The sequence below is a fragment of the Lolium perenne genome, chromosome 2 (assembly GCF_019359855.2).
Source record: "Lolium perenne isolate Kyuss_39 chromosome 2, Kyuss_2.0, whole genome shotgun sequence".
Classification (NCBI taxonomy): Eukaryota; Viridiplantae; Streptophyta; class Magnoliopsida; order Poales; family Poaceae; genus Lolium; species Lolium perenne.
The window spans coordinates 129,853,576-129,869,744 of NC_067245.2; positions in this window are offsets into that span (position 1 = coordinate 129,853,576).

Consider the following 16,169-nt stretch of genomic DNA (forward strand, 5'->3'; position numbering starts at 1 on the left):
CCACCCAAGCAAACGACTACCCAAAGTCGCATGAAGCAAACGGTGTCCTCCACCGCCTCCTCTAAGGCATCTACGGGACCCTCTAATGTCACTTGTTTCAAGTGTGGCACCCAAGGCCACAAATCGTTTGAGTGCAAGAATACCAAGGTCATGATCACCATGGAGAACGGTGATATCGAGACGCTAAGTGAAGATGAATACGAAGCCCTTGTGCAAGACGCCGCGGCCAATGAAGAAGCTTATGAGGAAGACAGTGGAGAAGACCCTCTCTTATGCGAGCATGACCCAAGTCCCTCACTTGTGGTCACAAGGGTGCTAACAACTCAACCTCAAGCTATGGAAGACCAACGGTGCAACATCTTCCAAACCCGTGCCGGTATTGGTGGCAAATCGATCAAGGTCATCATCGATGGCGGAAGTTGCCATAACCTTGCAAGCACCGAATTGTGTGAGAAGCTCAACCTCACCCTCCGCAAGCATCCTCACCCTTACTATATCCAATGGTTGAGAGACAAGGGAAACGTCAAGATACAACATACCATCACCGTCACCTTCAAGATTGGACCTTATTAGGACACTATTGAGTGTGACGTGGTGCCCATGACGGTGTGCCACATGTTGCTTGGCCGCCCTTGGCAATTTGACAAGAAGGCTATACATGATGGACTCTCCAATACATACACCTTCAAGATCAAGGACAAGAAGTTCGAGTTACGCCCGATGACTCCTAGCAAAATCATCGCGGATAATGCGAAGGCTTTAGCGAGGGCACAACTCCGCACCCACCATAGTGAGATGAGAGGAGAGGGAGCGACCCACCACAAAGATAAGGAGCGCCACAAGCCATATATGAGTGAGACAAAGAGTGTCCTACTAGCCACCAAGAGTGAGTGGAGAGAGGTCCAAGAAAACCCATCCACCATATTGCACTATGTGCTCATTTGCAAGGGACCATCATCGGCAACTAACGACTTAACCAACATTCCTTCGTCTTTGTTGTCTCTTTTGAAGGAATTTCAAGACGTCTTCTCCGATGAGCTCCCTCATGGACTTCCACCGCTTCGAGGCATAGAACACCGCATCGACCTCATCCCGGCGCTCCGCTTCCAAACCGTGCCGCCTACCGCACCAACCCCGAAGACACAAAGGAGATACAACGCCAAATACAAGATCTCCTCGCCAAAGGGTACGTTCGCGAAAGCCTTAGCCCTTGTGCGGTTCCCGTGATTCTTGTGCCTAAACCGGATGAGACGCAACGGATGTGTATGGATTGTCGCCCCATCAATGCCATTACCGTCTGCTACCACCATCCAATTCCGCGTTTAGATGACCTGCTTGATGAGTTAAGTAGTGCCATGATTTTCTCTAAAGTCGATTTGCGTAGTGGCTACCACCAAATCCGCATGGCCATTGGTGATGAATGGAAAACGGCATTCAAGACCAAGCTTGGTCTCTATGAATGGCTCGTTATGCCTTTTGGTCTTTCCAATGCTCCATCCACTTTTATGCGTCTTATGAATCACATCTTGCGTCCTCTCATTGGCAAGAGTGTGGTTGTCTATTTTGATGATATTCTCATTTATAGCAAAACTCTCAAGGACCATGTGCAACATGTGAAAGAGGTCTTATGCATCTTGCGTCTTGAGAAGCTTTATGCCAACCTACCCAAATGCACCTTTGCTCAAAACAAATTGGTTTTCCTTCGCTTTGTGGTTTCCGCTAATGGGATTGAAGTTGATTCTTCCAAGGTGGAAGCCATCCACAATTGGCCTACGCCTACAAATGTTGGTCAAGTCCGAAGTTTTCATGGACTTGCCGGTTTCTACCATCGCTTTGTGAAAGATTTTAGCACCATTGCTTGCCCTTTGAATGAACTTACCAAGAAGAATGTTCCGTTTGTTTGGGGCAAGGCCCAACAAAATTCTTTTGATGAGTTGAAGAAACGCCTTACCGAAGCTCCCCTTCTTGTCCTTCCAAATTTTGCAAAAACTTTTGAGATTGAGTGTGATGCAAGTGGACTTGGTATTGGTGGCGTTCTTATGCAAGAGGGAAAACCCGTGGCATATTATAGTGAGAAGTTGGATGGCGCACGCCTCAACTATCCTATATATGAAAAGGAGCTCTACGCTTTGGTTCGTGTTCTTGAAGTTTGGCAACACTATCTTTGGCCAAAAGAGTTTATCATTCATTCCGACCATGAGTCCTTGAAATATTTGAAAAGTCAACACAACTTGAACAAACGACATGCAAAACCTTCGAGTTCATTGAGTCCTTCCCATATGTAATCAAATACAAGAAGGGCAAGGACAATGTTGTGGTGGATGCTCTTTCCCGCAAAAACACCCTTTTGCTTACTCGCTTGGATTTTCATGTTTTGGGACTTGAAGAGATCAAAGAACTCTATCCTTCCGATTCTTTCTTTGCACCGATATTTGAGAAGTGCTCCGTTGAACGAGGAGTGGATGATTTCTATTTGCATGATGGCTACTTGTTTAAAGCTAACAAGATTTGCATACCCGAGTCTTCTCTTCGAAAGTTGCTTTTGCAAGAGTCACATGGAGGTGGTCTTATGGGACACTTTGGACGAGAGAAGACATATGCCATGCTCTCAACCCACTACTATTGGCCAAGAATGTACCGCGACGTGGAACACCTTTGCCGCCGGTGCACAACTTGCTTACAAGCTAAGTCTACCTCCAACCCTTATGGCTTTTATACACCATTGCCTATTCCTCATGCTCCTTGGTCGGATATTAGCATGGATTTCATCCTAGGATTGCCTCGCACTAAGCATGGTCATGATTCCATATTTGTGGTAGTGGATAGATTCTCTAAGATGGCCCATTTCATACCTTGCCATAAGAGCGACGATGCTTCACACATTGCTTCATTGTTTTTCAGGGAAATTGTTCGCCTACACGGAATACCGACAAGCATTGTGTCGGATCGAGACGTCAAGTTCATGAGCTATCTATGGAAGTCGCTCATGGAAAAGTTTGGAGTGAAGCTCTTGTTCTCATCATCCTCGCACCCGCAAATGGACGGACAAACGGAAGTGGTCAATCGAAGCCTCTCCACTCTCCTACGCATCCTAGTGAAGAAAAACTTGAAGTCATGGGAGGAGTGCCTCCCACACGCGGAGTTCGCCTACAACCGCACCAAGCACTCGACAACATCAAGGAGTCCCTTCATGGTCGTCTATGGCTTCGAACCTCCCACGACACTCGACATACTACCACTTCCCCTTCATGAGCGGACGAACATGGACTTCGACAAGCGCACCGCCACCATGAAGAAACTACATGAAGAAACAAGAGAAACCATTCAAGAACATGTGCTTCGTCAAGCTACCCGCCTCAACGCCAAGAAGAAGGAACGCATATTTCAAGAAGGCGACCTCGTTTGGATCCACCTCCGGAAGGAAAGATTCCCTCATGAATGCAACTCAAAGCTCAAGCCAAGAGGAGATGGCCCCTTCAAGGTCCTCAAATGCATCAACAACAACGCTTACGTCATCGACATCCCAACTTCCAAGTACTTGGTGAGCAACACGTTCAACGTTGCGGACTTATCGCCATATCATGAGATGAGGAGGCACAAGAGTCGAGGACGACTCTTTCCCAAGGGGGGGAGATGATGCGGGGTGGCCTTCGGACACTTCCACACCAAGACCAACAAGTCCCCCAAGTGGACCGATGACGCGAGCTCGGGTTAAAGTGCTACACGATGAGGTGAACTCGCTCCTCACCACCCTTGATCTCGGTACCCCTTTGGACGGAATGCTACCTCATGCCGATGTGCTATGTGTCATTAGGTACAAGGCGCATCAAGGCCCCGGAGAGGAGGATACACCATGGTCAAGGGAAGGAGAGGAGCAGCGGGACATGGAGACGAAGCTGGACCCGACGGCACGGGAAGCACTCAAAGGAAGAGAAGAAGGCTAGCCGGTCCAGGACCCGGTCGGACCGGACCCACAACCGGACCATCCGGTCCCAGGCCCGGCCGACCGGGCGCCCAACCGGATTTACCTGCATCGTACCGGAAGGCAACCGGACGGAAACTTGCGAAGTTTCCGGTTGGCACCCGGTCGACCGGCCCCAGTACCAGACCACCCGGTCACAGGCCCGGTCTGACCGGCCCCAAACCGGATTTGACGGGAATGACTAACCAAACTGCCTAAGTTATCCACTTGCGTACCTTTTCGCCTTGCTGGCCATGTATGCCTATATAAGTAGCCTGGACCCCTCCTTTTACCCCTTAGACTTGAATTGAGCTTAAACACAACTTTGAGCTTTGTCTCCCTAGGGTTAGCATCCCTTTGTAATCAAGGCATCCTGGTTGTTGATTTGGATATTGTTGAGTGAGATTATAGTACAAGCTACTCTCTCTCCCTCACCAATCTCTTCTTCTCCAACCCCAATCTCTCACCGGGAATTCTGCCGCGTGCCTCTTTCGGGTGATTCTATTGGCGTGGTCCATCGAGCCACGAGGTGTAGGTATCGGGTGTATCGGGTAGGTGTGCATGCGTGAGTACCGGCGTTCTTCGTGTTCTTCGTGTTCCTCGCGTTCTCCCACCTCTTCCCTTGGTTTTCGGGGTCAAATCGCGAGATCGGGCCAATTCCTAGATCCCAGATCTCATCAAGTTGTATCTTGAGAGAACAACCGGAGGGGTGGGGAACCTCTAAGTTCCCACGGTAATGCAGTCTATGATGGGTTGCAACGACCGGCGAAGGTATCAGGTCGTCGAACCTGGTATTAGTCGAGGTCGGATGGTATCCAATGGATACACTGATCGGTGAGGACCCAAGGTCAGAATTGCAACAAAGGGTGGGTGTGTGAGGTTGCGAAGAAGTATAGTTTGGCTAAGACCTTATACCGGGCCTCACACCACGGAAGTGTGAACGGGAAAGCTGCCCGGTTGACACCAAGGTTAAGATCTCTTATGGGTAAAGCAACACACCTCTGCAGAGTGTAATGAATTGTGACCTGTCACTCCCTGTTCTGGGATTTGGAACTATGAACACTGCCAGAAAGGAACTCCATGAAGTTCTAGTAAACCGGTGAAGGCTGACGGACATAGTTCTTCGGAATAAAAGCAACCTTTTGAAGAAATGGTTATGAAAACATGCATTGGTATTAGATTTTCTGGTCTAATATCGTAGCTAGTGCATTAAACACCTCTTTCCTAATATGAACTTGTTGAGTACGCTCGTACTCATACCTCTTATAATCCCTTGCTTAGAATGTCTGAACCACCTCGAGGAGGCAACTGATGGACAAGGTGGAGCCGAGGAGATCTGCTATGAGGAGCCTGACCTCTCAAGCGGCGTAGAAGGCGTAGACTACCTTATCGTCTACGGAAACGGGGAGACATCCGAAGGAGACCAAGCCTGAGCTACCTTAGTGTTAGTGGTAACCGAGCAGTACGAACTCCTTAGTACTTAGATGCTCGGATGGAATAAATGTATAACTTGATAAGACTCTTATATTGTAAGTTAAGTTGGGTTCACCTCGAACCCAGGAGTAAACCTCTCTGGACCCAGGAGGAGCTCTGAGATGATGTATATATTTGGTTTGTAATAATATGTGAATGAGTTATGGACCAGCTATGTTCTGTTGTACTACTCTGAGGGGTGTAATATTTGCGGATTGGTACTTCGCGAATGTTATATCAACGACTGGCATACTACAACATACAGTGGTATGCAGGGTCACCACAGTTGGTATCAGAGCAAAAGCTTTGACCTTAGGTTGGAACCTAGTAAATGGGACAGAACGTTAGGAGTCAAATAAGATTAGTAAAGAATTCTCTAAATATATGGTGTCTATTCACTTGAGAATAAAACATTCATATCTTTTAGTGCGATAATTATTTATTATCACTATTTTGATGCATTATTACTAATATTATATTCTTTCTTATCCATAGCCAAAAATGGCCAGTTCACGTTCCGGACGTAACGTGAAAGTGAAGGAATCCACTCTGAATGATTATGACGGAGGACTCGCAGACATACTCCGGGCAATGCTACTCGAATTCGGGTGCGATCCCCAAATCCGAGTAATAAAGTACATGTACTACGATGGTATAGTACTGGCTAAGTGTAGGGTAGGACCACAGCTACCAGAATCCTTAGGGATGAGTTCAATCATGCCTGCGGGAGAGGCTAGGACCATAAGAACATCCTATCACATAGCCATAATGAAAGCCACTACAGACATTCGCAAGCATAGGACCAAGGATCTTATTGGCTCCGAATTCGCACATATCCCACATATGGAGGAGGACGATGATCCGATGCTAAATCACTTTAAGTTCGCCAAAAGAAAGCCTACAGAAGCCGGTAAGTACATGGATAACTGCAGAAACCTATTGACATTATTTTTTTGGTTGAACCGACATCTGTCGGGGGCAATTGATACAATGTTGCAAGAGTTCACTGAGCCCAAGGAGGAGTCAAAGGGAAAGGAGCCGATGGCGAGTGAAGTTCATAATCCAGTTTACTCAACTGGTGATTTTATTGATATAGATGCTCCAAAACCACAAATCACACCTATAACACCTAGGTACTTTCCTAGTAGCTCACAAGGTGGATATGAGGGCGGAGAGGAATCCGGAAACCACCAGCGTTCGGAGACTCCTATTTAGAATTCCACGGGATGGCATTGGGGATCGTTCATGGGAACTGATAGTGATCCAGTGAGATGTAATCCCGAGATAGATCAAGATGCCATAAACCAGTATCAGAACCATCAGTATAGTAGGGGAGATTATGAGGAGTATCCGATAGTGATCGAGTCTGACACAGACGGAGGGAATGCCTACGATGGAGTCACAGGGGAGTATACCCCAGGGGAGGATTATGCTTCATTAAATAATCATTTCATGGTTCTCCCTAGGATCATCCTCTGATTCGAACTACCAGCCGACTGGGAGACCATATGTCCCAGACTCTATCAGGAGGACTACCCGTTCGACCGGATGGAAGCCTAGGATGTACCAGGAATGAAGCCACGACTAGAGACCACCACAGGAGGCGAGACTACAATACAGTTGTACCACATGTATTGTAGTATGTAATATTTTAATAAGTTGTAATTATACTTCAATAAGTGAGTTTGCATACTCACACTACTACTGAGTATTGTAATAAACCACTTAAGTATGTATATACATGGTATATGTTTTGTATGATTTGGATTTGCTTCTTGATTTCCATTGTGTGACTAGTTCTGTGCACAAAGTTGAGCTCAGAAAACTTGCACATGGAGTAACTATGAGTACCACTTTGTGTTACAGAGCTAACGGAAGATGTCAGAAACGTTAGGAGAAGAGAGCGAAGCACAACGCCTCGAGCGCGAGGCAAAACAGAAGGAAGAGGCGGATGAAGCAGCAAGAAACCAGTTTCCAGCACCACCACCCCCTATGACGCATCAGAACTTCCTCCAATACATGCAAATGTTGGAGGAAAGGCAACGTGCGACTATGGAGCAGCAGAACAAATTCTTCCAAGAGTTGCTGCAATAGAACATGGGGGAAAGGCCAGAGAACCAGGGCGTTACTCCGTCAGACTTCAAGAATACAAAGCCAATATAATTCGCATATGCTCCAGAACCCATGGACGCAGAGGATTTTTTGATGGACACCGAGCGCAAGCTCAATATTATTGGGTGTTCTGACCAGGAGAAAGTAAGGTACGCAACACATTTGTTGTGTGGACCCGCCGCATCGTGGTGGGATAACATAGTTGCAGTATACCCCGCTGAGAAGGTATTCACCTGGGAGGAGTTCAAGCGAAAGTTCAGGGAATCCAATGTCCCTGAAAGTATAATAGAGCTGAAACGCAGATAGTTCGAGAGACTCAAACAGAAGGACAATGCCATTCTGACTTATGTCAGAGAATTCTCAGGGCTATCTCGATACGCCGCTCAGGAAGTCAATACGGAGGAGAAAAGAAAGAAGAGATTTATGAGAGGATTGAATCCTCTGTTCAAAGTGCAGCTCAGGATGTTAAGAGCTACGGATTTCCAAGAGTTGGTGGATGCAGCCATCACTCTAGAAGATGATTTCAAACAAGTACAAGAAGATAAGCGCAAGAAGGCCAAGTTTGAGCCGGAAAAGTTTATCAGCAACAAGCCCAACACCAGCTTGAGTTTCAAGCCAAGGTACAACAACAACAACAACAACAGAAGGAACCCGGGATCCCAGTTTATGGCTCAAATCATTTGTCATAGCTGTTGAGCCAAAGGACACTACTCAAAGGATTGTCGTAAGCCCAGGATAATCTGTTTTGGGTGTCGTCAGGAGGGGCACATGCTGAGGGATTGCCCTAAGAGAAATAGTGGAGGTGGAAAGTCAGGAGGAGGTGGGAATCATAGTGGGAATTCTGGAGGGAACTAGAAGGACAAGAAGCCCATCGAGAAGCTTAATTGTACCAGCCTGGAGGAGGTGATTAATTCAGACAAAACAGTCATAGGTACGCTCCAGATACTCACTCATCCTGGCAAAGTACTTTTTGATACTAGTGCAACCACATCATTCATTTCTCAGCAATTCATCATTAAACATGGGATTAGTTGCACTAAGTTAGAAACACCTATTACCATACTATCTGTGGGGGGAACGATATTAGTTACCCACGTTAAACAAGAGCAGGTTATCATGATCCGTAGATGTGCATTTGACGCAGACCTGTTCGTTCTACCTATGAAGGACATAGATGTCATTCTTGGTATGAACTGAATAGAGGCGAATGGAGCCTTGATAGATTGTGCAAACAAGACAGTGTCGTTGAAAAGCCCAGATGGAGGAAGGATGATTTATCAAGGAGACAAACATACTCAGATTGAAGTTGAGTTACAGTTGAATAGCATGAAGGAAGTGAAGCTTGAGGACATCCCAGTAGTCAATGAATTTCAAGATGTTTTCCCAAAGGAATTACCTGGAATGCCACCAGATAGGGAGATAGAGTTTATTATTGACCTAATTCCGGGAACAGCTCTGATTGCTAAGGCACCATACAAGATGGGAGCTAAGGAGTTGAAGGAACTCAAAGAGCAATTAGATGACTTGGAACAAAAAGGATTTATTCAAGAAAGTATTTCACCTTGGGGATCACCAGTCATATTTGTGGACAAAAGTGATGGAGGCCGTAGGGTGTGTGGAGATTACCGGAACTTGAACAATGTTACTATCAAGAACAAGTATCCACTTCCTAGAATTCAAGATCTATTTGATCAAGTCAGGGGAGCAGGAGTCTTTTCCAAGATTGATCTAAGATCAGGGTATCACCAGATAATGATCAAGGAAGAAGATGTTCCGAAAACTACCTTTGTATCAAGGTATGGACATCATGAGTACTTAGTCGTACCTTTTGGATTGACCAATGCCCCAGCAATATTCATGAACCTCATGAACAAGATATTCATACCTTGTCTTGACAAGTTTGTCATCGTGTTAATCGATGATATCCTTATATATTCCAAGGATAAGACTGAACATGCAGAGCATCTCAGGATAGTGTTGCAAACACTAAGAGAGCATCAACTTTATGCCAAATTCGGAAAGTGTGAGTTTTGGCTAGACCAAGTAGAATTTCTTGGACATGTCATCAGCAAGGATGGAATAGCAGTAAACCCAAGCAAGGTAGCAACTGTTTTAGAGTGGGAAGCACCTAAGAATGTCAAGGAAATCCGAGGATTCTTAGGAATGGTCGGATACTACAGAAGATTCATTGAAGTATTCTCCAAGATAGCAGGGCCAATGACCAAGTTGTTAAGGAAAAACACACCGTTTGTGTGGTCTGATGAGTGTGAGCAGAGTTTTCAGACTCTGAAGGAGAAACTAACCACCGCACCGGTGTTAGCAGTCCCGGAAGTTGGCAAGGATTACACCGTGTATTGTGACGCATCCAAGCAAGGACTAGGTTGTGTACTCATGCAAGATCGGAAAGTTATATCTTATGGATCGAGGCAACTCAGACCTCATGAAGTAAACTATCCAACACATGACCTAGAACTAGCAGCAGTGGTGTTTGCATTAAAAGGCTAGAGACATTTTCTATATGGAGCTAAGTGTGAACTTTACACTGATCACAAGAGTCTCAAATACTTCTTCACTCAGAAGGAACTGAACATGAGACAGAAAAGATGGCTCGAGTTAATCAAGGATTATGACTTGACCATCAACTACACTCCATGGAAGGCTAATGTTGTAGCTGATGCCTTAAGTAGAAAGAGTACCGGAGGAGTTGAACAAGAGATAGCACTGGAGCTTAAGAGGGAGATAAGTCGAGCACGGATTCAACTCTAGGAAAAGGAAGCACATGAGGGACTATCAACACTGCAAGTGGCGGAAGAATTAAATATGAATTTGAAAAATGAGATCATAATGGGTCAATTGGATGATCCATTTATCATGGAGGAAATGAGAAGGATTGATGAAGGAAGACCATCAGAATTCCACCGAGGCGAGTCTGGATCGTTATGGTTCCAGAAAAGGATTTGTGTTCCAGATAACACCGAGATTAAGGAAGTTATACTCAGAGAAGCACATCAAACACCGTATTCAACCCATCCAGGAAGTACAAAGATGTACATGGATCTAAAAGAGTTGTTCTAGTGGAATAACATAAAGAGAGAAATTGCACAATATGTGGCAGAATGCCATACTTGTCAAAGGGTGAAGGCAGGACATCAAAGTCCAGCAGGACCATTGCAACATTTACCAATCCCAAAATAGAAGTGGGAAGAGATAGGAATGGATTTCATCACCGGACTACCCATGACAAATAAAAAGAAGGATATGATATGGGTAATCGTGGACCGGTTGACGAAAAGTGCACACTTCTTAGCAGTAAATCAACAAGATAAAGGTGAGAAACTTATAGATCTCTGTATCAAAGAGATTGTGAGTAAACACGGAGTTCCCAAGAAAATAGTGTCAGATCGAGGATCTATGTTCACATCAGCCTTTTGGAAGCAATTACACGAAGCTTTAGGATCCAAGTTGGACTTTAGCACAACTTATCATCCTCAGACAAGAGGACAAACTGAGAGGACGAACGAGATACTTGAGGACATGCTTAGGGCTTGTGCCCTAGACTTCGGGGGATCATGGGAGGAACACCTACCATTAGCGGAGTTTTCGTACAACAATTTCTATCAAAGCAGTATCAAGATGGCACCGTTTGAAGCTCTGTACGGAAGGAAGTGTAGGTCACCAATTTGTTGGTACGAAACAGGTTCGAGCAAGGAGTTTCACCCAGATTATGTTAAGGGAAAGCAGTAGATCATTGATGTCATAAGGGACAGACTCAAGATAGCTCAAAGCCGACATAAGAGTTACGCAGACCAAAAGAGAAGGACATGGGAACCAAAAGTTGGAGATATGGTATACCTGAAGGTAAGTCCAATGAAAGGTCTTCAGAGATTGGGGGTAAAGGGGAAGCTTAGCCCTAGATACATCGGACCTTTCAAGATATTAAGTCAGAATCGTGGATTAGCTTTTGAATTGGATCTACCAGGAAGGTTAGCTCAGGTACACAACGTATTCCATGTGTCACAACTCGGAGATGTCTAAAGACACCAGATGAGTCAGTATCTCATGACGAACTAGACCTTCAGCCAGATTTGATTTATATCGAGAAGCAAGCCAAGGTTCTTGAGGAGAACTGGAAACAATTCAGGAACAGATCTATTAAGTATTGCAAGATCCAATGGAAACATCATCCTGAGAGAGAAGCTACCTGGGAGAAAGAGGAAGACCTGATGAAATCCTATCTAGAACTGTTCAGGTATTACAACCACAACTTCGGGACGAAGTTTTTCTTTAAGGGGGAAAGGTTGTAATATCCCAGTATTCGAGACGATTGCCGGGTAGATTTTAGAAAGGGATGTGCATTGCATCGTAAAATCTAGGGAAATTTCGCGCTTTATTGAAAAACTGCATCTTATGGGGGGACAAGTTTCTCTCTCGACACCATATAGGGTTAGGGTTTCGAGAGTGCGATAAACTTGGACCTATCTAAACTCAATTAGGGTTTTTGAGAAGAGAGGGGAATAGTTTATTTCTCAACTTAAGTTGCATGATTGAATTCAAACAAGTTGTGTTGAATTTCAAATTCAAACATCGATAAGTATGTTATAATCCAACTATGAGACAATTCATTAAGTAATTGGAAATTCAATAATATAAAGTAATTGGAAATATAATTAAAGCTCATTAGAGAAAACATTGAGCTTTATTGATTAACAGACATAATACATTGTCAATTACAATATCCAAATTGAATTATAAATATTACAACTCATTACAAAAATGAATGAATAAAAAAGGAAGACAAAAGAATTACAAGTATTTAAACTAGACAAGTAAATCTTCATGATTTGCTTGATCAACACTTGATCAATCTTCATTTGATCATCCAAACCATCCCTCCAAAACAAAAACAACAAAAAGAAACAAAGATTAGGCCAAGTGGCAAAGCCACTTGGCAGGTTAGTCAAATAAGTGAGTTTTGGTGGATAATATCAAGCTGCCGAGGGAACCAAGCCAGAGGACCAAGTCCTAACCTGTGAAGCACACATGCAGCTCACAAGGAGTGATGCATGCCTCACACCACACACTGACCAGGAGAGGAGCACTCAGGAAATGCACTGTTATCGACCAAGGAAGTGAGGAGAGAGCCAGTATAAAACTTTTTCACCAGCAAACCCTAGGATCCCATCGACAGGATCATTGCAAGGGTAAGAACAACAAGAACTCTAGAACAGAAAGAACAGCCAAAGCCATTCAAACTATCCAAACAAGCAAAACCATCCAGAGCAGTTCCACTCAGAACTGTTGCTGTTGAGCAAGCCATAAGGAGGAGATCATCACAAGCTAGCAAAGGAGGCAAGCTCTGATCATCAACCAGAAGCAAATCCCTACATCAGCATATAAATCTAGGAGCTCGAGTGAGGTATACATAGATGATCATGAGCAAGCAATAGTTTTGCTCATAAATAAGCATATCCATACATCACAGAAGCAGAAAAGGGTAGACGACCATGTTTGTATCATCACTTGGCTGCTAAGCCATTTGGTGCAAGCAAACATGAGAGAGGCTAGCAGGAAATCACCCAAGGGAACACTGGTTGTGTCAGCACAGTGACACAACCAAGGAAATCCAGCAAGGATTTGATCCTATTTAGCCAACCAGAGTCACCTAGCACCTAACGGCTAGCTACACCATCAGATCTTCAGAAATATATGTTTTCTGCAAGTATTTTTCAACATCAAAAGCTTCTGGCAATCAAATATGATCAACCAGCAAGCATTTACCATAAACAGCAAGCCACCTGAGGTGGGAGCTACCAAAACAGCAAGGTATTGTTGTTGAGGCCACCTCAACCACACCATCATTTAAACCATCAAGCCATGCACACTTATCATCACCCAAATGGGTTCAAAGAAGAGCTAGGTTCCCCAACAGTTGTTGGCATCCCTCTAGCTCAATCAAATTAATCATAAGATTCATCACTGCAAGCAGTTCATCTCATTTATCTATTAAATCATGATAAGCTATACAGATAAATGAATTACACAAGCAACCAGTAACTGGAACACTGACAAATGAGCCAAATGAACACTGCAAGCATCAGAAGGTGCTGGAGCAAGCAAAAGCATGCATCAGCACAGGATTAAGTGTCACACAGACACAAGGAGGAGCCCCAGAGAGGCACAACCATAGATTAGCAGGAAACCACCAAGCAATTGATGATCATATGATCACCAGGGCTTGACAGAGCATGCAAATACATGCTAGAGCCAAACCTAGCACCAATTCATGGATCAGATAAGTGAAACAGGCCACAGTAAGCAACTACTGATAGGGCAAAGGTGTCCGATCTTTCGATGAGATGGGGATAAATCGATTTGTTGGTGGAGTTCGTGCTTGACGATCCGACTACCCGTGCAAAGCTCGTGCGCCAATGCAATCGCTAGGACAATCTCCGGGAGTTACTGATCTTGCGGGAGCACGATCAGCCTGACCAGCAAGGGTCTTAATTCCTACCTGAAATCGAGAACAAGTAAGAACTAAAGATGCAATCAGAATATTGCGAATAGAGATGAAAGCTTGATTGATAATGGTGGGATTCCGAATAGTCGGTCTTGTTCTGGGCGTTGGCCTCAAAAGAAGTACACGAAGTTGCAACAATTGGCTAACTTTTAATCTAATCAAAATCCGAGTCTAAACGTGACGGCTATGGGGGTATTTAAAGGAGGAAAAGGTGGGGTTTCGGCCAACCATACGTATGGTGGCCGAACCAAACCCTAGAAGGCCTTCCCCCCTTCAATACGGACTCTAAAAAGTGGCTGACTTAATTCCTACGAAAATGACATGGGTCTGGCCCAAAACTAAAGGTGACGCAGCACCATATTATGCTATGGATGTAATTAAGAAGTGGGGAACTCTATATTTCGTCCATGTCTTCATCCCCTCTTATGGTGGCTTCAAAGTTCTGAAATCTCCACTTGCGGCATCCTCTTCAATCCTCAAACGCTTGCTGCCATCTCCTCCATGTGTAATAATGCTCCAATGCTTGTCCTCCTCATCCATGCTAGGTCCATCATTCCTAAGAGTAACAAGCATATCTTATTTAGGCAGCATCATATTCTCATGTATGTGAGGAATAGTTCCAAGAAACGAAAGTACCTGATAGTTAAGTTGTTTGGCACGAGCTTGAGTGATTGGTCCTTGTATTTCTGTGGCTGTAGGTACAGCGGTTGTATCAATAGATGGGATGTCCTCATCAGGCCCCCTTCTTGAATTGAAGTCGTCCTCAACGAAAGCTCCTCTTCTTCACCAAAGTAAGGCTTCAAATCTGCAATGTTAAATGTAGGACTAATCGGACCCAATTCTGCATGAAGCTCAAGTTTACATGCATTATCATTTATTTTCTCTAACACCTTAAAAGGACCAGCAACGCGTGGCATTAGTTTAGACTTGCACAATTCAGGAAAACGATCTTTGCGCAAATGCAACCAAACAAGATCACCAACATCAAACACAACATGCTTTCTTCCTCTATCCCCCGCAATTTTATACTTAGCATTCATGCGTTCTATGTTGTCTTTAGTAGTCTCATGCAATTTTAGTATCAATTCAGCACGGTCTGTAGCATCCAAATTATTTTGCACCGAAGATGGTAAAGGCAACAAATCAATAGGTGCACGCGGTACAAAACCATAAACAATCTCAAAAGGGCACATCTTAGTGGTAGAATGCAGCGAACGATTGTAAGCAAATTCAATATGAGGTAAACATTCTTCCCACAATTTTAAGTTCTTCTTTAAAACAGCCCGCAACATAGTAGACAATGTTCTATTTACTACTTCAGTTTGTCCATCAATTTGGGGATGACATGTAGTACTAAAAAGAAATTTAGTCCCCAACTTAGCCCATAAACATCTCCAAAAGTGGCTAAGAAACTTAGTATCACGATCAGAAACAATAGTATTTGGCACACCATGTAAACGAACAATTTCATGAAATAACAAATCAGCAACATGTGTAGCATCACCAGTCCTGTGACATGGAAGTGTGCCATCTTAGAAAACCGATCCACAACAACAAAGATACTATCCCTCCCCTTCTGTGTACGAAGCAAACCTGAAACGAAATCCATAGAAATATCCTCCCAAGGTACACTAGTAACAGGAAGAGGCATATATAAACCATGTGGATTAAGTCGAGACTTAGCTTTTTGACATGTAGTGCAGCATGCCATAAATCTCTCAACATCTCGACGCATATGTGGCCAAAAGAAGTGTGCAGCAAGTACATCCTCCGTCTTCTTCACACCAAAGTGACCCATCAATCCTCCTCCATGCGCCTCCTGTAACAAAAAAAGACGAACGGAACTATCTGGGATGCATAGCTTATTAGCACGGAACACAAATCCATCATTGAGGACGAATTTGTTCCATGTTCTACCATCTTTACAATTCAGCAACACATCTTTAAAATCAGCATCATGCAAGTATTGTTCCTTTATGGTTTCTAATCCAAAAATCTTGAAGTCAAGTTGAGATAGCATAGTATAACGACGCGACAAAGCATCAGCAATAACATTATCTTTACCCTTTTTGTGTTTGATAACATAAGGAAAAGACTCTATAAACT